Raw genomic sequence first — 15261 nt, forward strand, 5'->3', positions numbered from 1 at the left:
CCAGCGCCAACCCCCTCAGCAGGAGGCATACCTGATGCTTCCTCCAACGCCCTGAGCCTCTGAACAATGCTAGCATTGACCAGCTCATCTGCCTCGTCCTCTGATGAGGAACTCTGAACTGGCGGCCTCTTGGCAGGGGCTTTTGGGGCTTTAGGAGCCGGCTGCTTCCCCTTGGATTTTCCAGCCCCTTTCCTTCCTGACATATTGCAGAACACGCTGATTACCTACCACTGCCAAATACCCAAATCAGCTACTGGTCTTACAAAATGGCTGCCCACAGACAGCTACCAAAATGGCCACCCACTGATCAAGATGAAGAAGAGCTATAAAATGGCTGCCCCAGTCCTATGCCACCAGCAGACTAACAAGAAAGGGGGGGATAAGATGGCTCACAAACAAGAGCCACTGGGAGCCAAAAATACCCCTCCCCAGAAGAAATAAAGGAACCACTCCCCAGGAGAGAATGAGGGGCCACTCCCCCACCTTGTGTGGTTCCCTTCCCCACCAACCAGACAAACCCCCCCACGGATACTAGGCCTTAGATATAACGATGCCACAGCCTCTGTTCGTCCCGATGCTGTCCAAACACCCTCAGGCAGCAACAAGCACCCCCACCAGACAAGGAACCACTGCTCCCCGCCTTCGCTCTGCCGAGCGCAATGCTGCCAGGGTCCAAAGTACTGATCGGAATGATTGGAAAGATAAGCACAAAGACGCTTCCAACAGCAGGGCCAGAGTCACGGAGCACACACAAAAAAAAAAAACCCCGCTCACAGCCTCAACTCCACTGTGACACTTTGCCAGGGGCCTGAGGCATGGAGCACCAAAACACGCTCCCGCCCAGGCTCCGATTGCAGCAGCAAAGCCTCGAGAAGCACAGGGCTGGCCATTACAATGACCTAGCCCCACCCCCCAAAAGAGTGGCCAAACGGGCTGTCCTCCTCCTCCTCCTCTCAGGGCGGCAAAACTGTGCCTCTGCAGCCTAGCAGCTATGCTGCAGGCTGCAAGCACTCCATTCTAAGTCAGCCATCCTTGATTCAAGTGCCTGAACCTCACAAATGTGACAGAGTTTTTATACACAAATTATTAAAACACCAAGTCCTGAGTTTTGTCAAAAGGTGGACATACACATATGTGCTGGACAGATTAGGTTCCACCTCTCTCTCTCTCAGAGTGACCAGTGGGAGCTGGTGAGAGGATGACAGTTAAAAGCTCAGTAGGCCCAAATTAGCTGTGGTCTGACTTTTGTGGACCGGGCAGTTGGGGAAAGAGTTGGCTGGAGTCTGGGAGCAGGGTGTAGAGCAATGGGAAAATTGAGCCTTCCCTTCCCCCAGGGACCAGTCACTAGGTCCCAGGGTCTCTGGGGGTGCTATGAAGTAGGAAAGGGCTGGCCGCTTGCCTCCTGCCCCCATCTTTTGCCCAGCCTGATATCAACTGGGAGAAAGCTTGTAATAAAGAATCCTGATCTTCAAAAGTTCAAGTGTGGAGTAAGTTTGTAATTGTCTACCTGATTCAATCCAGTGGGTTTTTTTTAACCTGTTTTAGTATTTAACCCTTTTTTTACCTGTTTCAGTATTTAACCAGTATGGTTTCAGGGTAAGCAACACACATACCAACTAAGATTTCTTGATAGACAGATGGATAGGTAGATGATAGCTAGCTAGATAGCTAGAAAGAATAAATGGATAGTAAGTAGAGGTGTCACAACATATTTTTGAATAATTCAGTTATATTTATAATATTAAAATAAGTCAGTTCTAGCACAGTAGACAGTTGGTTTTGTATACCCCAAGAACCAAATCTATGGACCACATTGTACGACTAGAACAATGGAGATAGCTATTGAAAAAGGCAAACTTATAATAACTGACTGAAATTTTGAAAAATTACATTTAAAAAATAGTTGTTTGCTTCAGAATATAATTTTCAGTTCGGTGTAGTGGCTAAGTGACCGGACTCTTATCTGGGAGAATCGGGTTTGATTCCCCATTCCTCCACTTGCAGCTGCTGGAATGGCCTTGGGTCAGCTATAGCCCTCTCAAGAGTTGTCCTCTCAAGAGCTCTCTCAGTCCCACCCACCTCACAGGGTGTTTGTTTGGGGGAGGAAGATAAAAGAGATTGTGAGCCGCTCTGAGACTCTGAGATTCAGAGTGGAGAGCGGGATATAAATCCAATATCATCTTCTTCTTTTGTAATAGTATGTAAGTATAGTTTTGATGAAAGTAAGAGTAGGCTGTTTTTCCCCAACTGGGACAACTGTTTTCTGACTAATCAAACAGAAGAACAGCTTCAAACTTGCAGTCAATTCAAGAAATCTAGGAATGTCAAATCTGTGATTCATACTTAGAGTCTTTGGAACATAAAAACAACGGAATGATTGATTTCCAGAAAATTCACCAGTACATTATATTTGATGAAACTGCCTTTTAATTTGATCTTTGAAGCGTATTCAGTATTTATTGCAAGACTATATAATGATAGTCTATATATCTGAGCAGAGTAAGTTACTAGGCTCCTAGCTCTTGATAAACACATCTATAAATATTACACTGCTGTTTCTTTGCCTCTTTATTCCTCTTGAGGTGGAAACACACTAATAATCCTGTGTATTATTTTACTTCAAGGATGAACAAGAGAAATCCAAGTGGTTTATGAAGCCCCAGATACATCATATAATTTCTAGTCTCCACTGTTTCTTTTTGCATGAGACTGAAACTGTGATCATAGCCCTCTTCCTGACATAAGTTCCTTAGTCTGAAACTTGTCATTTCAACACAGTTTAAATATCATTAATATTAGCATAAGCTTTTTAGTATATAGATGATTTACAATTTATATATTTTAATGCTTATAGACCACTTCTCAGTGCATTATCTGGAAGTGGATACTACTGAAATCAGTAAGATTTCTTTTTACTGGATCTCTGTTTATCTTAAACAGAGCTCAAAGAAAATTCACAGGAAAGAGGGATGAGCAGTAAAATATTTGTGTGTATGTTCATGTTGAACAGATGTCTTTTATGTGAATGATGAATATTTACTCATTCTTTCTAAATGGGGATCTACAATACTTGGGGGTAGAATCCCATCCTACCCCACAACCTCTTGTTAAGCAGCTTGCTCTCCCCTCATCCACCAAGAGATTCATGGGGGGTTTCACTTGCCTGTCCCCCTCCCTTGGTCTGATATTCAAGGTGGTAGGAAGAGGATGGATTCTTCACCTCCTCTTGCCCATCCAGCCTCCTCTAGCATTGCTGCCTCAGCAGTAGTTTCAATGGCAGGGGGAGATTATGGGGTGAGGATAAGATAACAATGGAGGCTATCCCTTCTCCTTGCCTGTCCCTGCACTTTTAGTGCTGTCACTTCAGCAGTACATTCATCAGCTGAAGGATAGCGGGGAGGCAGCAATGGCTCCCACTCCACCTTGCCCACCTGCTTGTCTCTGGTGCTGAGGATTCTGCAGTTGTTTCAGTGGTGGGGGAAGGATGGTGGGGGGCAGCAGTGGCTATACCACCTATAAGTTCCTGAGTTTTGGGGGGAAGGGCAATACCACCTGCTATACCACCTGCTTTCCTCTAGCAGTTCTTCTCAGTGGTGGTTTAGGGAGTGGGCAGTGGAGTCTTGCCTGCTTTCATTGAAGTTACCTTAGTGGCTAGTGGTGATGGAGAAAGCATCCAGGCAATAGTTGTCTGCTAAACTGCAGAGAATATCTCTCTGTCAGGTTTTTCCTTTTCCTTTTAAGGTTTCATTTTTCTGCAAACCTGGGGAAGAGTTTTCAAAATTTGGAGAAAAATCTCCCTTCTGTCATTGTGCTCCCAGTCCACAGATTTTAGTATCCATAGATAGGGCTATGTTGGCTAATCAATATATTGACAAGTGGGGGACTTTGAATCTCTTTATGCAGTCATCCATTCAGACTGACTTGTCCCAAACTAGAGGCTCTCCAGCTCCTGTTAACTTTTATCCTGGGGTTAGTTCAAAAGCTGCTCTGACACCTTTTTAATATTATTCACCAGCAACTTGGTTCCCTTTTTGTTCAAGGGAAACCCATAAAAAGATTGACAAGTTGCCCTGTGACTCTACTGGCCTGCTGTGCCCACTGCTGAGCACCCACCCTGCCCCTGGAATCATCCTAGCTGCAGTGAGGTTGAAAGGGGATAGCTCTGGATCCCCAAAGCAAAGAGATGAGCCTTGGACCTTTGATAAACAAAGTCACTACAAATCAACATGACCCACCAACCATAGGTTGCCCTTCCCCCCAAAACTCAGGAACTTAATGACATCAGTGAACAAAACTGACTGCTACCCACTTCCTATGCCCAGGAAGGATCTGCCAAACTGCCAAGCATGGATAGTGGGGTGAATGCTGCAGGCTGTTTGCTGTGCCCTGGGATCTGTGAAAGTGCCCAAAGTCACCTAAACCTTATTCAATGGGAAAGAACTGTGACATCCTTCCATGGCCTTTTGAATCTCTTTCATAGAGCTGAACTTTTGAGCAAGCAACCACCCAACCGCAGCACAGGAAAGTTGATCGAGTGGCTCAATTGCCAGAGAGGGAAACAGGCAGGCAAGCAGGGCAGCAGGCAAACAGGCAATGATTGATGCCACCCCCCCCCCCAAAAAAAAAAAAAAAAGGAAAAGCAGACCAGTTGGGTGGAGGTTTCAAACTAGGCATAGAAAGCTGGGCACTAAAATCACTGCAAGATCTGAGATCCATTGTGACAAACAGCAAGCAGCAGTTCCTGTCAAATGTTGGAAGGTCTCTATTTGTGTTTCCAAGGCTGGAAAACACCACCCCCACGATAGTCTAGCATTTTCATGCCAGGGTTTCTGGATGGGTTTTGTTTCCTGAGCCACCTTGAGCTGTGCCCTAAAGCTCAGAGATTTCTTTGGAGATCACGTGTGTGCTGAACATCACCTCCCCAGCCCCAATCTGACCAGAATTTGGTACTAATTTTGGCTCTTTATGTGGTTTGTGCCCATTCCTAGTAGGAGCATGGGTCATTGAATGCTCCTTCTTACAAAAAACAAAAACACCCTTTCTAAATAGAAGGCAAATATGTCACAATAAAAGCAATCCTTTTTCTAATTTGAAGGACTTTTTAATGGATGGCAGAGGGCAGGCCTCAGATTCAGTGGGAACTCACAGGAGCACAGCTCCTGAACCTTTCTGAGAGTTCCACCTCCTCCTTCTGAGAGTTCCACTTCCTTGTCCATTGAATAGTATGTGCAGCTGCATAACAATCCCTAGATGAGCTCCACCACCTATTTTTCTACAAAATGACCCCTGGTAGAAGGTAATGGAGAATCAATGGCATTAATTCCCAGGGTTTGTCTGAAGTGGCACAGTTTACATACAAGTGAGTGTAAAGATAGGACATTATGGTCAACTGTTCAAGGTTTTTCCTTGTTTGAATCCTCACCAATATTATATAAGAAATTAGACATACAGGGTTCAGTGGAACTTCATGCATATTTTGGTTTAGTGTATAAAATCTACTGCCTTGACCTGGACAACGCAGACTAGCTCAGTCTCAGAACTTGGAAGCTAAGCAGGGTCACACCTAGCTAATACTTGGATGGGAGACCACCAAGGAAGCCCAGGATTGTTACAGAAATATGCAGTGGCAAACCCAGGCCTCACTTTGGTCAGGAGCTCACAGGAGTAGAGCTGTGGAACCTCTAAATTTTTTTGTCCTCTTTCTTATCCCCCCCCCCCCAAAAAAAAAACCCCTTCACTTCTGGGCTCCATTGTTCAATCCCCTGTGAAAATTTTGTTGAAGATCTGACAAACTTTCTAACATTTCACCCCACAAAAAAATGGGAAAATAACCAAAACATATAAAGCAGACACATAGGAGAAAGTAATTTAAAAAGTATGATGGGAGTAAGGTTTGATTATGACAATTATAATTCAAGAAGCATTTTAAGGTAGTTGCTGAGCTGGTATAATTTCGTACACCTTCTGGTAAGGTCAGGGGTGTGTGGCATATGAAAATGAGTTGTGCTAATGAGCTCTGGCATCTCTTTTTTGACTAAATAACCCCTGGGCCTACTATTCAATGGACACGGTGGGAAGGAGGAAGTGGAACTCTCAGAAAGGTTCATGAGCTGCGCTTCTGTGAGCTCTTGTTAAATCCAAGGCCTGATCAGGACCAAGGGTCTTCTCTATCCTCAGGGCCATTTCCTAACCTGAAACTAGGCAAATTAGGGCATGTATATTTTCACACATAAACATGTGGAACTGTCATCGGTCTATAAAGGTCAGTATTGCCTTCTCTGATTGGCAGCAATTGTCATGGGCGTCCAGTAGAGGACTTGCCCACTACATACTATCTGGTCTTTTTCAAACTGGAGGTACCAAGGATTGAACCTGGACCCTTCTGCATGTAAAACTTATGAGCTACCTCCGGGCCATCTCCCTTGTGCACTGGGGCAAACAGCAGCTCCATGTGGCCATTTCAGAATGGGAAATTGGTACATGAGAAGGATTAACTCTCCCCATCAAGTGCTGTAGTTCCAGTTTGTATCAGGGCCTCACACAACTATTTTAAAAGGAAAAAAATAGCTTATTCACAGAACTTGCCTCACCATGTATAGTTTGGACCAAAGAGACGGTCAGGGTTACTGTGATGTAGGCTTCCTAACCCTCCCGCCCTGGCGGGGGACCCCAGGATTTCCACCCTCTTCCCCCGCTCCCCAAAAAACGGAAGCGGGGGGAGGGAGGAAACGGCGCCGGGGAGCATGGCGAGCCGCCCCATCCCGGAGTGGGCGAGGCCGCTGCGCCGCTGCCGCCCCCTCCCCGCCCACCGCAGCTGCTCCTCTGAGATGGGCCCAGGCTGAGCCCATCTTGGTCACTCTGCAACATGGTTTAGACGGAGCAGAGCTATGGAGAGAACTGGAGTATGATCACTCACGCTGCTAGCATTACTGGAAGCGGGACAAACAAATCTCTCCTCCTCCCCAAATCCCCTGCTACTTTCTTGTTGGTGACACCATCACTGCTATAAAGAAAGCTTTTCCTTCTGTCTTGCTTGCTTGAATATAGGCTGGACTCGCGGCTCACCACAAGGACCCGGAGGACCTGGACTCGCGGCTTGCCACGCCCCAGCCCGCCTCCACCCCCCCTCCGATTCCACCCCAGAGGCGGAGCGGGCGAGGCCACCAGGCTGCTGCCGCCCCCCCCTGCCCCACCGCAGCTGCTCCTCTGAGATGGGCTCAGCGTGAGCCCATCTCAGAGGAGCAGCCATGAGCGGAGAAGAGGCGGCAGCTGCGCAGCGGCGTTGCCCGCTCCGAGACGGGGCAGCTCGCCACGCTCCCCGATGCCGTTTCTTCCCTCCCCCTAGCTCCACCCCAGTGTCTCCTGGCTCCACCCCCAAAGTCCCCAGATATTTCTGGTATTGGACTTGGCAACCCTACTATGATATATGTGAAGTGATTTAAACACATGTACCATATAAATGCTAAGGATTATTAGTATATGAATAGCAAAAAAATCTAATCAATTAGTCCTGCTGTTTGAGAAATTTCCATGAAAAGAAATACAAAAGGAAATTCTGGCTCTGTACTTTATTGACCTCTGGTTTTTAAAACAGTTGGTATTTAGAGATATGGAGCTGATTAAGCTTCTAGATATCTATAGGTGCTAGTGCTCACTTAAGAGAGACACTGCCAATGCTCCCGCTAAACTGTGGAGTCTTGTGAACAAAACTTCTACTTCGTGAGCTACTGCCATTAAAGTTCTGAGTGAGCGATTTGGCTTCTGCATAAATTAATTTGTTGTGGGGCCATCCCTCCTGAGCGAAGACAAAAATGTGTGAGTCAGAGGCTAAAAAACTGTGAGCTAGCTCACACTAACTCAGCTTAGAAGGAACACTGGATACTGCCTATGTATGCTGCCTACAGACCCCTGCTACATTCTCATAGATGCAGAATCAATTCTGTCTATTGGGAACACCCATAAACTGTAACAGAAACACTGCTTCATCTGATCTTATTGGCTATCTATTAAGAAAGGTTGAAACAGTATGTGGCTGAACCCAATACATTTTAAGAAAACAAATATATCTTATGTACTCTCAATGGCTGACTTCCTGAACATATGTTAAAACATTGCTTTTCATCGTTCCAGAAATTCAAATGTATCGCGTAACTATTAGGGTCTTTAGTCAGCAACTGATGTCTAAATAAAGAATTTTGCACTAACATCATTTAAAATGCTGCAACACCTAATGATAAAATCTCCAATATGGTATGGTATTTGTTCCTGCCTAGTTAAATGGAAAATGTTATCTCATTATACAAGTTGAATTCTACAGTATTTTAGAAGAAGAGTTGTAAAAAATAGGAATGGCAGACCTTTTAAATTAAGATGCTTGCTTGGCAGAAATATAAACTGGATCTCAATCACTCTGCTTTTAAGATTATATCTGATATTTAAATTTCTGTCCCAGACATAAAAACTACAGCTGTTGCTAAGCAAATTTAATGAATTACAAGACAGGGTTTTTTTCCCCCTGGGTGAAAAATAGTGACTCAGAAACTTTACTGTAAGCTAATGTTTACATTTATTTATGTTATTTTTATGCCCCAGTTGACCAAGGTGATGTGCTCCTATTTGTTTTGGCCAAAAGTATGAACAGATTTACACAGAATAAATGGGTTGGAGCTGGAAAGAAGCTCAATTTTATTGCTAGAATAATGCTTATTGCTTTTGTCAGTACATAAGAGCCTCCTGCTGCGTTTTTAGTTCCTTGAACTGGGCCATGGTCTGTTAATCATGTAATCATCTTGCAGAAATACTTTTGTGAATTGGCTATAACCACTGTTCCATAACGACTGTGTTTGCATAAGGAGATTTAATTCTATATTTATTATTAAAAGTGTTGATCCTTTTGTTGGTGGTGCAGTACATTGGAAACATTTTATTTTGGGGGGTTTTCTCAGTAAGTAGCATGAAAGCAGATAGAAGTTTCTACATAGCTCAATAAGGGTCTATCAAATAAATAGCAGTTTGGGGAGAGAATATATCCAGTCTATATCCCACCAGTATTCGGGAGTTTGAACACATGCCAGCGGGTAGGCTTAGCTTGGAAGGAAGGAAAGAACTCCCTTTTGCAACTTCACTGTGTAGCTGTTATGCTTAGGGTGGATGGATAAGAAGACAATTGCCAGCTGATCCCTTGATCAGCTGCGAGCCTGCATCTAAACAAAAGGCGCCTGCCTGCAAACGTAGTGTTCAGCAGCCAGCCCATTTGAGTTAGTTGATGCATCTGAACATATCCCTGTTTCAATCGTAGTCTGATTATAAGTGTCAAACAAAGTAAGTCCCTTTTCTGAGCAGGTTCAAGGAAAAATTCACAGCATTCCTAGTCAGTATCAGAATGTACTAAAAATATAATAAAGAAAGCAAAAATATCATGTTAATTCATGTGAAAGACAATGCTTTTTAAAATGCTGCATTTCATTGTTACGAACCTTATTGTACATACTTACACAAATTCAATAGAATCTTCAGTTACTTAAATCTTATATTCTACAACTCAAGCATGGGCCTATTTGTGGAAAGTTAAATCCACAGATCAGACCCACACTGACTAAAACCAGATAATTTTGCAAACTCCCTAGGTTTGTAGCAACATCTGAAAAGGTTTTAAAAATACATCAGTGGATTTACATTTTTTCCTAAACCAAAGCACATACCATCTTGTTCTCCTAATCCTACTCCTCTGTCAGGCAGTTGCAACAATGACAACAGGGCGCAAGATGACTTGGTGGGCCTGGTGAAACAGGCTGAGAGCCACACAGGGCTAAACTGGCAGCCATCAGTAGGAGCAGGAAGTGTTGGTAGGGCCTTCATGGCTCCCAGCTTCCACTGTTGACATTGGATGGAGGGTAGGAAGCCTTGGTGGCCTTGGTGGTGGAGGCCAGAATCCACAGAGGGCTCACCAGTGTTGTCGGTAATAGTGGGGGAAGAATAGTGTTGCCAGCCTCCAGGTGGGGCCTGGAGATCTCCTGCTTTTACAATGGATCTCCCACTGGCAGAGATCAGCTCTCCTGGAGAAAATGGCTACTTTGAAGGGTGGACTTTATGGCACTGTACCATGCTGAGGCCCCTCCCCTCCCCAAATCCCACCCTCTCCTGGCTCCACCCCCAAAGTCTCCAGGTATTGTCCAACACAGAGCTGACAATCCTACGGAAAAAGAAGCCTCACAGTGGAGTCCAGGAGCTGTTCAGGGTGGAGTCCAGGAGCAGTGGAGTCCAGGAGCTGCAATGGAGTCCAGGAGCTGTTCAGGGTGGGCTTGACAGCAGTGATGTGAGGGGAGAAGAAGCCTTATTGGGCCCAGCAGCAGATGAGAGGAATAAAGGTTAGAGAGACAAGGGATCTTCCCAGAAGTATCATGGGTCCCCACTTGTAATTTTCTAATGTGCATCCCTAATAGTCAGGAGAGGTACTAAAAAGGGGGAGAATGGCATTGGTTACAGAACAGGTTGTTTTGTGTGTTTTTTAAGCAAAAATAATTCTCATGAAAGGGGGAAAAGTTTCTATCTTAGAAAACAACTTAAAATTAGATATTTAAAACTGTCAGGATTATTTAGAAAAAAAGAAAATCCAGGCTTTTTTTTCTGAACCCTAGTGTCAGGAGAAATAAAATTATAGGAAGCATTAGTGGCAGCACAAGAACCAAAGTCTAACACAGTGTATGGGAATTGGCTTATGTATGCCTAAAATATTAAGAATGAAAGTGATGATGCTAATGACAAAACATTGATAAACTCCCAACGACAACATTGTTAATATCCAGTTGATCCAAGGAGTTTGCCTTGTATTATTGCAAAGTGGGCATTTTCTTTATTAAAGACATTAAAGGTAAAGGTAGTCCCCTGTGCAAGCACTAGTCATTTCCAACTCTAAGGTGACATCGCATCACAACGCTTTCATGGCAGACTTTTTACGGGGTGGTTTGCCATTGCCTTCCCCAGTCATCTACACTTCCCAGCAAGCTGGGTACTCATTTTACCGACCTCTGAAGGATGGAAAGCTGAATCAACCTTGAGTCGGCTACCTGAACCTAGCTTTTACTGGGATTGAACTCAGGTCGTGAACACAATCTCAGACTGCAGCTTTACAACTCTGTGCCACATTTTATGGGAAAGATTTGAATCATTGCAAAAAGAAGGTATCATCATTGCGCACATGAGAGGGATACATTAGCTTAAAGTCTATTCTAAAGCACACTCAGTGAAAAAAATCACAATATCCTGTTTATAAGGTGTCCAATAGGAGGCATAAAATCCTTATCAACCACTGTATAAATACTAATTCTGATGCACTTTACGTTTATATAAGGGTGACAGAGTGCTGTTTGTGCAGAGCATCATAATATAAGGAACAATCAAGATCAGCCCTCCACTGCTTTGTAATACCAGCTGAGTGGCCTTGACAATAATGCAGTTTGGTGTTATTATTCTCTTTTATGTCCTAATATTAGCACAAAATGTAATCACAATTATTTCAAATACTAATTGCATACTCTCTTTTTTGGCAATTGGAAGTTGTCTTTGAAACATGCTTTATATAGGTTTAGATAAAGCCTGTTAATAAATGGGTTGGGAGGGTAAGTAGCCTTTGCATATTCTTCCAGTACAATGGGTTATGATGCTCACCCCCTTCTGTTTCTTCAGTAGTCCTAGAGGGAAATGCTGGGACCAGCTTGGGACACAGAACAGTTAGAAGAATAAAGCCAGGTTTGGGACTTACCAAGGATGTAACCTGTTGGTACCGCAGCAACATTATTTGTGTATGTGTAGAATACTTATGGCTTGGCTATTATGTAACGGTAAATATTGTCAAGATACTGAAAGCGGTCTGCTGAGGTTAGCTATGTCCACTATTTGCTATTCTTCCCAATGGATTAGATCTGCATCCAGTACTCCATATTAGTTAAGTGCTCTTACTAATGTAGAGTATTGGATGCCGAAACAATCCAATTGGAAGGATAACAAATGATGGGCTTAGCTAATAGTGGGCAATTGACTACTTTCAGTATTTAACGCCCCCTCCCTCAAATAACACATGTAAAAAATCAAGTTCAGCTTGTAGATAGTGCAGAGCAGACACCCCTGAGAACTTTTTTTGAGTGATCAATTAAAAAAAATAGTTTTTCAAGTGTTTCTTGGTACAAATGACAAAATAAGATTCAAATAAAAAAGTGTTCCCCCAACACTCTTAATAAATAAATGGAGATGCTTAATCACCAACCACAGGAGTCTGTCACAAATTGAACCAGGGTCCTTAAACTTAAGGTTGCCAATCCCCAGTTGGGTACAACATACAAAGAGTATCACGGCAGAAAGAAACAAGAAAACAAGAAGCAAAAAGCCCCACGTGAAACCAGCTTCTATATCAAATTACATAAACAAGAAAAACCATTCATATATAAATAATTGGATGATGGAGAATTGATCTGTTTGTATTTGGGGCTTTGGGGGGCTGTTTTTTTAGGTAGAGGCACCAAATTTTCAGCATAGCATTCAGTGCCTCTCCTCAAAACACCCCCAGGTTTCAAAAAGATTGAACCAGGGGTTCCAATTTGATGAGCCCCAAAAGAAGGTGCCCCTATTTTTCATTATTTCCAATTCGAGGGAAGACATTTAAAAGGAGTGTGATCCCTTTAAATGTGATTGCCAGAACTCACTTCGGAGTTCAATTGTGCTTGTTACACCCCCAAAGTCCACCCCCAAAGTTCTTTTTTAAATATTGGAAACTGGGTTGAAAACATTCAATTATTTACACACAATCACTCACATACAATGACCCTGGGGCATGTATAATTCAAGAAAGCAAATATGTTTATGAATATGCTTCTATGGCATGTTTATGAATGCAGCATGAATGCAGCATGTTTATGAATACGCTTTTGCAGCACCACCATGCTAAATAGCCCCACTGCACAGATGCAGAACTGCTCAAATGCTATACATCAAATGCAAATAATTGTGGTAGTTTTACAGTGTCCAACTTGACGCAAAACAGTTATTGTGAATGAAAAAATTTGAATGTTGAATACAAAGTTCATAATAAGAGATAATAATTAAAAATTTAAAAAGATCACAGCAAGCAGATAATTAAAAGTTAAGAAAAATCATATCTTCACATCTAGATATCACTAGATGTAAAAATCATACAGCTACATATGTGAAATATTAATTCCAGCAATTAAAAAAAATTAACATAGAATGTATTACCCATCAACCCACAGTAGATTTCAAAGATTCTCATTAAAAATATAAATATAAGAGATGCCTAAATTGGTGTATGTGTCCATTAAATAGGCTGGAAGCAAGGATGTTCATCCCCAGCTGGTCTATGTCCATTTCTTGAATTCATCCACAATAGAAGCCCTATGCATTCATTAATGTGCACCTGCATTGTGGGCAGTAAGATTGTAGCATGGCTTTTGCCTTGAAGTCCCATTAATCTTTGCAGTATATACATACATGCTGAATATAAATGTTGGAAGGAAATGTAGTACCTGTGTTAATAAGCTTTGTTTGGAGCAACCATTAAACTAGCGCTCAGTCAAGCCTGATTGAAAAGGTTTTTATAACACGTTAGGTTTTTTTATATTAATGAGTCTAATTTTTTATCAGTTTATACCAGTACAAACAGAATATTTTCAAGGTTACCAGACAAGCTGGAACTGCTCATGCACCAAAGTAATGCTTTGCCTTGCATTTCCCTTATATTAACTTATTATCCCTGCACTAATGTTAAGTCACTTCTTGATAACCTTGTTATCTTCTCCTGCATCCAAGCTGCTTAATGAATTAATCTTATTTCTCTTGCTAATATTATTTAAATATTGTGCTGAATCCATACTAAGTGTGGAATCCCTTGTAAAAGTCTTGTTAAGGTTAATAGAATTTTAAAATTACTCCTTGACACATTGTCAAGTGGCTGTTCTTTTCAGCTACATAAGCAACTAGATCAGGAGTCCCCAACATTTTGAGCTTGTAGGTACATTAGGAATTCTGACACAGAGCAGTAGGCACAACCACAAAATGACTGCCATGGGAGGGGGAACCAACCACAAAATTTATGCTGTGGGAAACATACACATGGGAGGGATGGTGGCTCAGTGGTAGAGCATCTGCTTGGTAAGCAGAAGGTCCCAGGTTCAATCCTCGGCATCTCCAACTAAAAAGGGTCCAGGCAAATAGGCTTGGAAAACCTCAATTTGAGACCCTGGAGAGCTGCTGCCAGTCTGAGTAGACAATACTGACTATGATGGACCGAAGGTCTGATTCAGAATAAGGCAGCTTCATATGTTCACATGTGCACACACTGAAGAGAGCCAAGTTCAGGGAAAAAGAGGGGTAATTTTTAAAAATACACTGGGAAAGGGAGCTAGGAAACAGAATAAAAGCAATATTCTGGTAGTTTTTTTTTTTTTTTTTTAAATCCAATCAGTTCTCCAATGGCCCATCAGATACTCTACTGAGAAAAAGCCAACCTGGCCCCATCTACTTCATAAAAACACTTGATTTTTATAGCATCAGGACAGTTGTTGGCAAGTGCCATAGTGCCTGCAGGCACCATATCGGGAGCCCCCAAGCTAGATTTATAGCTTAAGGGATTCTAATGTGAATGAAAGAGCTATTCAGAATGAAATCTGTGCAATTTCTTTACATGCTTTTCTTATTTTTTTATTTGCAACTTGACATAGAAAGCTAAAGATAAGCAGCACCTTGTAACGATGTGGCAGGATATATTGCAAAATCCATAATAGTGTATGAATATGAAAACGTACAAAATAAGTGATCCGTGAATGACAGAATTCGCCTTCCAATATAAATTTAGTGAGTGGGAAGGAAGTGGGGAGGAGGCAGCGCTGCGGCTGCCCTTTCAGATTTTGTGGTCTGCTTCTGCTGGCCTGCCTGAGCATTGACTGCGTGCTGCACAGTTTTACTGCCAATCAGCTGATCAGCAGGAGGGGCACACCTTTAGATAGCCTGGAGTCCAGTGCTCCACTTCCAGTTCCAGGCATTTAAATAGACTTGGGGGGAGGAAGGGATTAGGAGGCTGGGGAGCAGACAAACTAGGCATTTGCCTAGGAGGGGAGGGGGGAAGGCCGAATTCGGCGCCTCCACCCTGCTGGCACCCTAGGCAACTGCCTAGTTTGCTTAGTGGGCAAGCCAGTCGTAAGCACAGTCCTAAGCAGAGTTACATACTTCTAAATTCATTGAAGTCAATGGGTT

This window comes from Heteronotia binoei, chromosome 9 (genome assembly GCF_032191835.1).
Source record: "Heteronotia binoei isolate CCM8104 ecotype False Entrance Well chromosome 9, APGP_CSIRO_Hbin_v1, whole genome shotgun sequence".
Taxonomy (NCBI): Eukaryota; Metazoa; Chordata; class Lepidosauria; order Squamata; family Gekkonidae; genus Heteronotia; species Heteronotia binoei.